Source organism: Orcinus orca, chromosome 10 (genome assembly GCF_937001465.1).
Source record: "Orcinus orca chromosome 10, mOrcOrc1.1, whole genome shotgun sequence".
Lineage (NCBI taxonomy): Eukaryota > Metazoa > Chordata > Mammalia > Artiodactyla > Delphinidae > Orcinus > Orcinus orca.
In genome coordinates, this window is record NC_064568.1 from 4,237,305 (window position 1) to 4,251,596 (window position 14,292).

Consider the following 14,292-nt stretch of genomic DNA (forward strand, 5'->3'; position numbering starts at 1 on the left):
TCCCGGACTTTTGTTTGTTGGAAGAGTTTAATCACAGTTTCAATTTCAGTACTTGTAATTGGTCTGTTCATATTTTCTACTTATTCCTGGTTCAGTCTTGGAAGGTTGTGCCTTTCTAAGAATTTGTCCATTTCTGCTCAGTTGTCCATTTTATTGGTGTATAGTTGCTTGTAGTAGTCTCTTATGATCCTTTGTATTTCTGTGGTGTCCATTGTAACTTCTCCTTTTTCATTTCTAATTTTATTGATTTGAGTCCTCTCCCTTTTTTTCTGGATGAGTCTGGCTAAAGGTTTATCAATGTTGTTTATCTTCTCAAAGAACCAGCTTTTAGTTTCATTGATCTTTGCTATTGTTTTCTTCGTCTCTATTTCATTTATTTCTGCTCTGATCTTCATGATTTCTTTCCTTCTGCTAACTTAGGGTTTTTTTGTGTGAGTGTATACACATTTAGTTTTATTGTAACAAAGCAACTTGTACACTTTTAACGTTTAACACTGAGCATCATCTTTCCTTTCCAGAGAAACAAAAAGAAAACTTTTAAAATAAACAGGAACAAAATTACAATAGAGAATGTCAATTGCATATAAGATCCTACAGGTTCTGCTGATTCTCCCATTGAGTGGCAGGGCTCAAGTCGTCATTAGGAGAGAATTTTATTTTAAAAGTGTCATCTTAAACTGCAGGGATGTCCATTAAACATCACAATTAAACATGCCAGAGGAGAAGCCATGTTGTCAAAATGCCCACTTAACCCACCCAAACATCTCAAACCCATTCTTTGCTGACCTTCTATAACCCCATTTTTTAAAGTTTTTTTTCTTTTTTTAAACAAGAGAAAGTAGACAGATACATGTTGGTAAATGCTAACTGTCCATATTCACATAGAGACACAGTGCAATCTCTGAGTCCAGTATACAGAGAAAGGAGGAAAAAAGCTAGAATTCTATGCACTACTGCACAGGGGCCTAGCACCCTCCAGCTTCCAGCAGAGCTAAGGGAGCAGAAGGTTTTTCTTTTTTCCCACAGAGCATGGTGGTGTTGATTCCATAAAGTTTTTGTTGAGACAAGAAGGGATAAAAATGAATTTGAAACAGAAAAGGGTAGAGATTCTTTTCTCACTGAATTTTGCTCAAGGTATTTTCCCCCAAAATAAGTTGTGAGCCATGGTATAAAGGAGAAAAGAGACCTCAAAAACAGGGCGACTGAGCACAAGAGGAGGAGGAGAAAAAAAAAGACTGCAACTTGCTCCCAGGGACTGGAGAAAATTAAAAAAGGAAGGTTGGAATCCATCAGTGTTCCATTAGTCATCTTCTCCTTCATCTTCCTTCATCCTTATCCCCTTCTTCATCAATATCTTCCAATCCTTCTTCCTCTTCATCATCATCGTCACCTTCTTCTCCTTCCCTTTCCTCATCATCCATGTCTGGAACCAAGTAGTACTGTAATGGATTTGGCCAAATATCATCTTTGATGACCTCTCCTAACTCATCTGCACCTGCATCAGAATGATCAGTAAACCAGGTGAAGAAGCTTTCTGGTTCCTTATGCTGTCTCATCCTGCTGGCTTTATTCTGCGTTTGACTTGAACGTTTTGTCACATCCTTTCTGGATTTCCGTTTGATTTCAGTGGACTTTGAAGACGGATCATCACTCTCATTCCGATGAAATTCTTTGGAGAGATCTTTATTTTCGAAGTAAGGGTTTTCATCAAAATAAGAATCTATTCTGTAACCTGATTTAATATCTCCAAATTCTGTCACTTCAACTCTTGTCAAATAATGCAGCGCCTCTTCATCCTCCTCCCCAAGCAGTGCAGACACTTGCGGATGGTTAACAAATGATATTACCCAAAAATGTGGGGTTTTGGCGATCAATTCTGACTTCTTCTGAAGAAATGGTTGGCGGAGTTTGTTATATTTCTGTTGTACTTTCAAAATCTCCTCACTGGCTTGTTCGTCAAGTCTGTCCGTTTTCATTTTGTACTTCATCAGTATGTTCAATTGCTTCTTGCTATTCTTTTTCTTCCTTCGGCAAGTTCGGAGAAGCAGATATTTCCTCTGGCCTGGAGGCAGGAGTCAGTCTCGGTTTCTTCGGTTTCTTTGCTTGGGGTGGAAGTGAAAACTGGTGTTTGGGGGCCATGCTGGGAGAAAAGCCAAGAATCCACCCAAGGAAAGAGGCTCGTACCAGGAGCTCTGAGAACTTTAACTTTGGGTTTTGTTTGTTCTTCTTTCTCTAGTTGCTTTAGGTGTAAGGCTAGGTTAGAGGTATGTGTTTAATAGTAGTTTAAAAAAAAAAATAGCAGCTAACACTTACTGAGTATTTGCTTACTTCTTGCCAGGCACTATATAAAGTACTTTCCATGCATGCATTTCTCATTTATTCTTTACAGTAACCCCATGAGATGGGAAATATTTTAATCCACACTTTAGAGATCAAATTCAGTAATTTGCTCAAGGACCCACAGTTAGTAGGCAAGTGAGCCATAATAGCATGTACTGCATGTTTTAAAATTTTACTTCATTTAAGAAATACTGAAAGGTTTTGTATGAAAGTCTGATTTCAGTAGACCATTTTGTTTCAGCTTTGAGGAATTTATATCTTTAGGATTGTTGAGAATCATACAAAGTAAATTATTTAGAGCTACAGAAAATGTTTTGTCATATATGGTAATATTTCATTTGTTTAATATTGAAAGGGGATAAAGAGTTATAAATGTTTCCAGATTGGTAAAGTTTACCTCTGTTGAAGAAATGTAGCTTTCAAAGAAATTAACCATTTTAGAATAGTAATTTTTCTGAAATGTGTGTTCCTTTTTGGCCTTGTAAGAAAAAAATTTTCACCCTGTTAAAGACAGTTTTCTGTGTATGATGAATCTGTTCTTTCTTTATTTATTTATTTTTAATTTTTTGACTGCACTCCATGGCATGTGGGATCTTAGTTCCCCAACCAGGGATCGAACCTGGGCCCCCTGCATTGGTGGCACAGAATCTTAACCACTGGACTGCCAGGGAAGTCCCTAATGAATCTGTTCTTGATAACTCAGGGCTTTTGTTAGGACCATCAGTTAATTTATTTCACTGTAATGCACTACTTTTTTTCTTTTCCCTTGCTCTAAGTTCTCTTATTGTTTGTGCACACTGCTTCTTATAATTCTTTTATTTAAATAAACGTAAGAATTAATATGTAAGTCAAGAATTAGATTGGCCTCACCTGTAAAGAAGCATGCAGCTCACCAGATTCTGGGGGGAAAAAAGATAGTATTCTTATAGCTACCATTAATTGGGTACTTCCAAATTTGGCAGAGGTGATTTTCATATATTATTTCTTTTAATTCTTACAACAACCATGTGAGTTAGATATTATTATAGAAAATGAGACTGAGGCTTAGAAAGCCAAGACTCCCTTTGCTACCAATTATTGAAACTGACAATCAAATATAGGACTGATTGGTTCTAAGGTCTAGATTCTTATCTACTATTTCATACTCCTTGCATTTGTTTCCTGATTGTTTCACAGTTCTTGGCTCAGTGTTGAGTATGTAGGTGTTCAAAACTAATGTTTGTTTCTTTATCACTTTATTAAATTTTTTTAAATTTTAATGAAGTATAATTAACATGCAATAAGTTGCACATAAAGTTTTTAATTTAGTGAGTTTTGACATAAGTATACACTTTTGAAACCATCACCATAATCAAGATAAATATTTTCATCACCCCCCAAAGTTTCCCCTTGTCCCTTGTAATCCATCTTTCCCTCCAATTCCATGCACAGGCAATCACTGTAGGTTAATTTTATATGCATACATATATATGTATATTATATATAATTTTTTATATAAATGGAATCATAAAGCTTGTATTTTTGCTTGGCTTCTTTTACTCAGCATAATGCTTTTGAAGTTTATTGATGTTATTGCATGTATTGATCTTTTTTTTTTTTTAGTTTTTATTGCTGAGCAGTGTTCTATCATATGGATTGTTATCCATCTAGTTTGGGGGCTATTATAAATAAAGCTGCTGTAAACATCTATGTACAAGTCTTTGGATGTATGTTTTCATTTCTCTTGGGTAAAAATCTGGAATGGAATGGATAGGTCATATGGAGGGTGTTTGTTAAATTTTTTAAGAAAGTGCTGTTAGCTTCCTATTGCTGTAACAAATGACCACAAACTTAATGGCTTAAAACAACACATGTTTATTGTCTTACATTTCCGGGGGCCAGAAGTCTGAAATGGATCTCACTAGGCTAAAATCAAGATGTTGGCAAGGCTGTATTTTTTCTGGAGATTCTAGGGGAGAATCCTATTTTCTTGCCTCTTGCTTCTAGAGGCTGTTTATACTCCTTGGTTCATGGCCCCCTTTCATCTTCAAAATATAATCATACCGACCTCTCTTTCTGTGTCCCATCGCCTCTGACTCTGACACTCTTGCCTCCCTCTTTCACTTATAAGGACCTATGTGATTACATTGAGCCCTCCTGGATAATGCAGGATAACCTCCCAGTGTCAAAATCTTTGATTCCATCACGTCTGCACAGTCTCTCTTGTCAGGTAAGGTAACATATTCACAGGATAGAAACATCTTTGGGGGGCCGTTCTGCCTACCATACTGCCACACGTTTTCCACAGAGGTTATACCATTTAGTATTAGCACTAGCTGCAGTTGCTCCACATCCTCTCTGATACTTAGTTTGAGTGATCTTTTAAATCAATTTAATTAAAAGAATTTTAATTTTCATTTTGAAATAATTTCAAATCTATAAAGAGTTGCAAAACTAGCCAAAGAATCCCCCGAATTCTTCACCCAGAGTCCCCAAAGTTCACATTTTATTGATCACAGTACAATTACCAAAATCAGGAAGTGAACATCAATACAATACTGTTATCTAACCTATAAATCCTGTTCAAATTTTGCCAATTATCTTTTCTTTTGTTTCCCGGTCCAAGATCTAGGGCAGAGTCGGTATAGTCTCCTTTAATTTGGGACGATTCCTCAGTCTTTCTTTAACTTTCGTGAGTTAGACCAGTATTAAACTGGTATTAGGCCTCCTTTATACTTAGATTATTGAGGACCCCAAAAAGCTTTTGTTTATTTGGGTTATGTTTATTGATATTTACTGTATTAGCAATCAAAACAGATTTTAAAGAATATTTAATTAATTTAAAAAGTAATAAACCCATTACATGTTAATATGAATAACACGTCATTTTCTAAAATAATATTTAATAAGAGTAGGATTATTTTACATTTGTGCCAATCTCTTTAGTGTTTGACTTCATACAAGACAGCTAGATTCTTATATCCCATTAGCCCTAAGAGCCATGAGAACGTCACGTTATCCTCATGAGAGGGTGAAAGTGAAAAAGGCAAAAAATGTCTCAATATTATAATAAGGGTTATGATAATAACCCTGTTGTTTTCTCTTCTTGAGGTGGTTTTGTCTGGTTTTGGTATCAGTAATGCTGGCTTCATAGGATGATTAGGAAGTATTCCCTCCTCTTCAATTTTTTGGAAAAGTTTAAGAAAGATTGGTATTAGTTCTTCTTTAAATGCTTGGTAGAATTGACCAGTGAAACAAATTAAGTCAGGGCTTTTATTTGTCTGGAGATTTTTGATTACTGATTCAATCTCCTTACTCTTTATAGGTCTATTTTCCTATTTCCTCTTTTTTTTTTTTTAAAAAAAAATTATTTATTTATTTATTTATGGCTGTGTTGGGTCTTTGTTGCTGCACGTGCGCAGGCTTTCTGTAGTTGTGGCGAGCGGGAGCTACTCTTCGTTGTGGTGCGTGGGCTTCTCATTGCGGTGGCTTCTCTTGTTGTGGAGCACGGGCTCTAGGCACGCGGGCTTCAGTGGTTGTGGCTCGTGGGCTCTAGAGTGCAGGCTCAGTAGTTGGGGCACACGGGCTTAGTTGCTTTGCGGCATGTGGGATCTTCCCGGACCAGGGCTCGAACCGGTGTCCCCTGCATTGGCAGGCGGATTCTTAGCCACTGCGCCACCAGGGAAGTCCCTTTCTATTTCTTCTTGATTTAGTCTTGGTAGATTTTGTGTTTCTAGGAATTTGTTAGCTAATATATGGTCTGTCCTGGAAGGTGTCCCATGTGAACTTGAGAAGAATGTGTATGCAGTTGCTTTCCAACATCCTAGTCTTTAGGCTCTTGCTCCCGATAGGGGGGAAAGGAGGCGGGGAGAAGGATTGGGAGAACAGGAAACCAGTCCTTTAAATAAATCCCTTGGAAGTCACTTAGCTGGAGAGGGAGGGCCTTGCAACTACAGGGTGGTGCGGGGTGGTGGGGAGGTAAGGTGCAACAAAAATGGGCACCTGTCTCTTTGCAACTTTGTGATCAGAAGCAATAATCAGTGATCAGGGCATAGATCTGTGATATTTGGAAGACAGGGTCTTTTTTTTTGCCCACCCTAGGTCCCACAAGCTGTGTCCAAGCTGTTGTAGGAACCTTGCTCAGCTCACGTCCATGTTGCTGGAGGAAGCTGTGTAGCTGCTACAGTGCTAAGAGTTGAAATTGAAATTAAATGCAACTTATTGTCCAAGCCTTCCCCCTTGGAAGATCCAAGCCTTAAATAGACTCCATAGTTCCAAAATACATCAGATAGAGTCTGCCAGTGCATTTGCTGTCTAGCAGTTATCAACTACTCACTGGGCAGTCTCACTTTGACCATATTTCTCACTTTAATGAAACACTGTATCTTAGTATTTTGTATTCTCATGTTTGCGTGTTCATTCATTCACAGAACAGTTTAAGCTAAGGCCCTATAACTACCTGTTCTTTGTAGTCACTGTAAGGTCCTCTTGCTTTGGCCATATTTATTGAATAAACTCAAGGAAGTGTGATAAAACTATATTTGTGACTGAAGAGATTACATTTTTCAAAGTAGTAAATGTCTATTGAATTTCCTTGATTATATCTTTCTCATTTCTGTCTCAAGAGAAAGATTTGTTTTGAGTGTGAATGACTGGGCTGGGAAAAGATGTTGCTAAATCACAAATCCCCTTAGGAGGTAGCTGGAAAAATGTTGTCCCTTATAAAATAGAAGCATGAGAAGAAATAATGACTTCAAGAATAGAACTGTTGAATAAATTTGCAGTGTAGCAAAGCATAAAGTATGTGTTACCATTGAAACCATCTCAAATGACCTACAGTGAAGGAGAAAGAGCATAAGTTAGAGACTTTTTTAAAATCTGAAAAACATGACGAAGTTTCATTTCTAAACTTTGTGTTCATCCATTTACTCTAGAGAGATTTACGACTGGCTCTGTGGCAGTTGAGCAAAATTTGACATTCTGAAGGCGTATTGAAATGTAACATATGTTATATGTTTATTATGAGTGTTTTTTCCTTTTTCTTTTGAATGACATATTGTGACTGCTTGATGATGTAAGAAATTTGAAATCAGGATTTTTTAAAAATTGAAGTATAGTTGATTTACAGCGTTGTGTTCGTTTCAGGTGTACAGCAAAGTGATTCAGTTATACACACACACACAAACACACACACACATATATCTATTCTTTTTCAGATTCTTTTCCATTTTAGGTTATTACAAGATATTGAACATAGCTCCCTGTGCTATACAGTAGGCCTTGTTTATCTGTTTTATATATAGTAGTATGTATCTGTTAAGCACAAAGTCCCAGTTTATCCCTACCCCCTTTCCGCTTTGGCAAGCGTAAGTTTGTTTTCTCTGTCTGTGAGTCTGTTTCTGTCTTGTAAATAAGTTTATTTCATTCTTTTTTATGGCTGAGTAGTAGTCCATTGTATACATAATACCACATCTTCTTCAACCATTCATCTGTTGATGGACATTTAGGTTGCTTCCATGTCTTGGCTATTGTAACTAGTGCTGCTATGAATATTGGGGTGCATGTATCTTTTTTAATTAGAGTTGTCTCCGGACATATGCCCAAGAGTGGGATTGCTGGATCGTATGGCAACTCTATTTTTAGTTTTTTAGGGAACCTCCATACTGTTTTCCATAGTGGCTGCACCAGCTTACATTGGGAAAGTCCTTATTTCCTCTTCCTTTATGAAGGATATTTTCACTGGATATAGAATACTGGTTCAGCAGTTTTTTCTTACATTTTAAAGTTGCTACTCCAGTATCATCTTGCTTGGACAGTTGCTGACAAGAAGCTTATTATAATCCTTATCCTGTTCCTCTGTATATAATATGTTTTTTCCCCTCTCTGACTGCCTTCAAGATTTTCTCTTTGCCTTTCAGCGATTTGAATATGATATGCTTAGTTTTTTTGTTTTTGTTATTTATCCTGTTTGATGTTTTTGGACCTTTTTAAGTCTGTAGTTTGGTGTCTTGTTACTAATTTTGGTAAGTTCTTGGCCATTCAGATATTTCTTCTGCTCTGTTCTTTCTTCTCCAGGCACTCTGAGCGTTACACGGTTTGATATTTTCCCACAGTTCTTGGATGTTTTTTTTCTGTTTTATTTTCCTATTCTTTTTCTTCCTTACATTTCAGTTTGAGCAATTTCTATTAGCCAGTCTTCAAGTTCACTGATTCTTTTTTTAGCTGTTTCAAATCTACTAATAAGCTTGTCAGAAGCATTTGTTATTTATTACCATGTTTTTTCCAGTTGATTTTTTCTTATGATTTCCATGTCTCTCTGAAATTACCTATCTGATCTTGCATGTTGTCTACCTTTTCCATTAGAGTCTTCACCATATTAATCATGTTTTAAATTCCCTGATAACTCTAAAATCTATATCATGTCTGAATCTAGTTCTGATAATTGTTTTGTTTCCTCAAACTGTGTTTTTATTACTGCCTTTGGCATGCTTCATAATTTCTTGTTGAAACGTGACCATTTTGTATAGAACAGGAAGTACTGAGGTAAATATCTGATATGCTTGGAGAACACTGCAAGTTTCCTTCTGCTAGTCCTTTAGGGTGGAATTTGAATTAATCTGTTAGGGGTTGAGCTATGTTTAAACATTATTATTGCTATGGTTACCAGAGTTGACATTTGTTGTTGCCATGGAAACCAGAGACTTCAGATTTCCCTAGTGTCTCTTATCTCCCTGCTTGGCTTTGGGTTTTCCCTTTGTGCTGTTTCACACAGTGAGTTCGTCCTTTGCAGCTATATTCCATTGTTATTTTTACTCAAAGCTTATTAGCCTGGTAGTGGAGGGTGGGGGGAGTTCTGTGGTGGTTTGTTAAACCTCAGATTTTGGCAGGCACTAGAACCTGGATCTCGGAGCTGTGGCCTTCATAAAACTTTCTACTTCTAGGAGTGGAGTTGTTCCCCGTCCTTGTTTTTCCCCAACTGCTGCGTCTGGGTTAGGTTTTCTAACAACACCACCCCCTTTTTTTAAGGCAAAGTTTTTTTTTTAAATAGATTTTAACCAATAATGGTTTATTCTTTATTTGAATTTTCTATTTAAAGCAGCCTTCTCTGCCCCTGTATTTTATTTTATTTTATTTTTTTTGGCCATACCACAGGATCTTAGTTCCCCAACCAGGGATCCATCCCATGCCCCCTGCAATGGAAGTGTGGAGTCTTAACCACTGGACCGCCAGGGAAGTCCCTAAGTTAAAGTTTTTAAAGCCCTTTCCCCCTGTATTAAGATTGTTACTTTAGAGAAATAGTGAAGATTGGGTGTAGTCTCCTTTTCTTTCTTCCAGCTATAGTGAGATTCTGCCAGTGTTCTCAGGGTACAGGCCTTGGTGATTTTTTTTTTTCTTGCAGATTAAGTCTTTCATTCCATAGGGAGATAGAGGAAATAGATCTGGGCTGATTGGCATTGGTTGCCAAGCTCCACAGAGGTGGGGGCAGGGATGAGGAACTTTCTTTGCATTCTCTCAGATTTCCCCCCCCCCCGCCCCCGCATTAGAGAGCCTTTTGGGATTTCTGGAGGAAAAGCCTGTAATAGGCTGGAAACTCTCCTATGATTGCAGCCCCCAGAGACTTTACACTCTCATGCTAGCCCACATTCAGTCTTCAGCAATTTATCATAATTTGTGGTTTAATCTTCCTGACCGCAATGGGATTCTTTCATGCTCTTGGGGCTATATTTCCTTTGGTTAGAGAGAAAGCTTTCTCTCTTTTAGGGTTTTGGGTGCTTGTCCAGCCTCTGTATTGCTTCATCCCATCTGTATTGCCGACAGGTTGGGTCAGGAGACAGTGTGGGTGGTGGGGAGAATGTGATTTCATCTACTCTTTCTAAACCTTAGGAATCCACATTGTGGTCAGAGAATAACTTGTGAAACTTGCCTTAGTGCTCAGCATATGGATCAGTTTTTGTAAGTGATCTCTTTGTGCTTGATAGAGTATTTATTCTGCAGTTACTGGGTGCTGTGTTATATAAATGTCTGTTTAGTTCCAGTTTGTTAACCATGCTATTCAAATCTATATTTATCTCTTTATTTCCTCCTATTTAGGTCATTTATTCTATCAATTACTGAGATAGATGTTAAAAATTTCCCCATTATGATTATGGATATATTTCACTTCTCCTTGTAGTTCTGCTAAGTTGTGCTTTATGTATTTGGAGTCTATGTTATTGCATGCATACAAATTTAAAATTATGTCTTCCTGATGAATTCTACATTTAATCCTATGAATTACTCCTCTGTTAACACTTTTTGCATTATAATCTACTTTGAGTACTATTAATAAAGCTAGAGCAGCTTTTGTTTAGTTTATGTTTGTGTGACCTTTTCCATACGTTTTATTTTAATTGTTCTCTATATTTTTGGTGTGATTCTTTTAGACACCATAAGATTGAAATTTTTTTTTTTTGGCCATGCTGCGCAGCTTGTGGGATCTTAGTTCCTAGACCAGGGATTGAACCTGGACCACTGCAGTGAAAGCACCGAGTCCTAACCACTGGACCACCAATTCCCTGTTTTTTATTTAGTACAATGATTTTTTTCTTTTGGTCCACTTACTTTTAATGTAATTACTGGAATATTTGGGTTTACAGTTGACATCTTATATTTTGCTTTTTATATGTTCTACTTATCTGTGATCTTGCTTTCCCGCCTTTTTGCATTTATTTGGGTATTTTAATTCTACTTTTCCTTTCTATTAGCCTAGTAGTTATATACTCTTCTACTATTTTTAAATGTTTACCCTAGAGATTAAAACATGTAAACATGTATTTACTTTCTTTTTTTCAAATATGTAAGTTTATTTTTTCTCAACATAATAATAGTCATAAAGTACAAAATTCAAAAGGTAGAAAAAGTTTAAAGATGGAAAATCCTCCATTCACATCTGCCCACCAGCCACTTAGTTCTCCAGATGACTCAGAAATGAGTATCCACCAGTACAGGCATCTGGCCTCTTCACTAGCCCCCAAACGTATACTGTATTTACTGATCTGTGCTGTGTTTACTGCTCTCTAGCTGGGAATCTTGGCCTATATTTTCCTGCTTATTCATCCATCTTCTCATCCTTCATTAAAGCTTCTTTCTCCTTCTTGAAGCTTTTCTGAACAAATCTAATCTAACTAATCTTCTGCTTCTGATGGTAATCACAGTTTTCCTCCCACAATTTAGCACTTAATTATGTTGTTTTGTGCTGTTTTCCTTAAGTTGCAAGTATGTAAATCTTACTTTCCATCCTAGATTGTGAGTTCCTTGAGGGTAAGATAGGATACGTTATTTGGTCTGTATAATGCTGAGCACAAAGCAGATGCCCCCCAAATATGTGCCTAAGTAAGTTGCTTCTCTGGTAATGGCTGTCAGAAACTTGTTTTCCAGGAAATTTTCAATTTTGGTGCATCTTGAGCCTCAATTGTTCAGGGTAGATATAGTTTTTAAGAGTTGCTTTTAAATATAAAATGCAGATAGACAATTGGAAGCTACTTGAAAAATATTTGCTTATAAAATTATGCTGTTTTTCATGTATGTACTTGTTTTGCATTTCATGTTACTTTAAGATCAGAATTAATGGAATAACCATTCCTAATTCAGTATCATAGTGTAAAAATATTCATTGCTATTTATAAAACACGCCACTTTCTTTTTTAAGTATTGACAAGTTTCTTTTTTTCCCAAGGTATTTTTCCTTGATTACAGTTTTTTATTATACCTTTGCAAAATTAGAAAATACTAAAAAACACTAGAAAAAATTACCCTACTCCCACCAGTGAGAGATAAATGTTAACATTTTGTTATGTGTATACTTACTTTTCTTTGTTTATATAGATGTTTCCATCTTGTAAGTTTCTCACTTTGTATTTCTTAATGTTTGCTTTTCAGCTTTTCCTAAAACGATTCCAGAACACCTTAGAAGTGCTTGAGGAAGAGTGATAAAGGCAAGTATCCAACTCTTTATCATCAATGAAATAACTTGGTTCATAGCCAAACCAGAAAGCTTTGGTCATCATATCTATCACAAAAACTAAACAGTTGGGAAGAAAAACTTAAAGGAAAAAAAGAAAGATAATTCATATATAATTTGGAATTTTTTTGCAAAACTGTTGTAGAAAAATTCTTAAAAATTCTGAGAATTTAACAAAGTTATCTGAAATACCTGGTTTGTTGGTGGCTACCAGTTTTCTTCCTCTTTTTTCCCCACTTTTCACCCCTTCCCCCTGCCCCCTTTCTCCCATGTCCTTTTGTTCCCTTTGCTCTTTACCCATTTCCTCTGGTTTACTAAAAGAACTTTACTTTTCAGAGAAGCTGAATGAATAAAAGAGAAGCTAACATTTTCTTCTTTCGAAAGCACACTTAGCTTTACTGTTGTACTTGTTTGTGTTAAACCAGAGACCCCAATATGGTTATTTGAGAAATTTTATAAACTGAGCAACAGTTATTATTGATTTGAATTTTACTACTGTTTTACAGAAGAAAATAGGGGAGTTCTAAAAAACTTTCACATTATTGAATTCCTTTAGTGCTTGCTTTTCTTACTGTCACAAGTTTTATATAATTAATTATTATAGCATTACTGTCTTTGGTATTTTTGGCATAGCATTTGACCTTCCTTAATATTTGTCGCAAATTAAAAGGTGGCCTTAAAGATTTTTTCTTGGCCTACAGAAAGTTTTACCAAGTTTCACAGTATTTGACAAGAAATACTTCTTTCTTTCTTTTTCTTTTTTTTTTTTGGACAAGCAATATTTCTTGTTTGTGTTGATATCACAGCAATAATGCAGATGATAGGTACAAGTACCAGATTACATTTTATAATCAGTGCAACAGGTTGTTTTTCAAAATTCTTGTCTAAGAACTTGATGTTCAAAGCTCAAGTTTCTTTAGTGTTCCATGTTAAGTAAGCTTCTGTTAGTATCATTAATATATGTTTTGCCTTTAGAAATCCCAGAATTTATTACTCTTCTTCTAGGTAATCTTTGCAGCTATGTCGATATCCTGTGCAAGCTTTGGCTTGAAAATTAACACTTTATTTCTAGGTTTTCCTAGACATGCTGGAATTTCCTTGTAATTGATCATTTTGAATTATTTGAAAATAAATAATGTAGACATGCTAGTGAAATCTCAAATGAAGTTACTGACATTTAAAATGTACCAGATTCTCCATTTTTTAAAAAATAAGAAGCAGGTGACCACCTGATTAGTTTATATAATACTGCCTAATAAAACTGATTTGCTGAGTAATAAATTCCTGATATGTTTATATATGAGACAAGTGGGTCATTTGGTTTTCCAGCTAACCTTGACACCATTCCTCTCTTCATGGTATCTTTTATTCTCATGGGAGAAGCTTATTTTACATATTTACTTTCAAAATCAACCAAAAAAAAAATCAGTTGTATTATTTAGCTAATGCAATATAAATAAGAAAAAAAGTAAATTACTTCCTCATTATCAGCCTGCTGCTTTCACAGTGGAAGAAGAGATTACTTGATATACACTGTTACTGGATTATCTTGGTTACATAGCCCTTTTTCTCTGAGAAGCTTAATGCTTTGCAGAGTGAAAATAATTCAATAACTATTAGTATGTGCTACAAACTCTTGAGAGAAGATGAGGATAATTAAACACATACACTATTGTCAACATTTTTCCCCACAAGGAGCCACAGAAAACTCCAGTACAAACCAAGACAGTTGTTAATCTAGTAAGGATTAAGGGCCTCTTTCTTGGCTCTTGAAAAGGGAAAAGGAAATATAAAGCAATACACAGTCAGGAAAAAGGTAGGAGGCCCCCAGTGGTGTGGCAAGATTTCGGTGTGGCCACAAAGAATTTGAGTGAAAGGCCGTGAAATTTCCCATTCTCATGGCTCCTACTCATTTGCTTAGTTTGGGAGCAAAGAATTTTGTGGTATTTAGACAGTAGGAAGGTACCGGTGAG

At 36.2% G+C, this 14,292-nt stretch overlaps 1 protein-coding gene and 1 pseudogene across 8 annotated transcripts in view; one reads left to right on the forward strand and one right to left on the reverse strand.

Annotated features, from left to right (window-relative positions):
• TMCC1 (transmembrane and coiled-coil domain family 1) overlaps positions 1-14,292 on the forward strand; it is a 221,069-nt gene that overhangs the window by 44,354 nt on the left and 162,423 nt on the right. For 6 of the 8 annotated variants that reach the window (XR_007479719.1, XM_049716022.1, XM_033414093.2 and 3 more), the window contains exon 2: positions 12,238-12,297. The gene's annotated coding sequence lies outside the window, so the exon portion shown is untranslated. Of the gene's footprint in view, positions 1-4,486; positions 4,550-12,237; positions 12,298-14,292 lie in introns of those variants that run through there. The other 2 variants (XM_049716023.1, XM_049716024.1) reach the window with 2 other exon arrangements.
• Positions 1,141-2,149, reverse strand: LOC101285574 (protein SET-like; annotated as a pseudogene).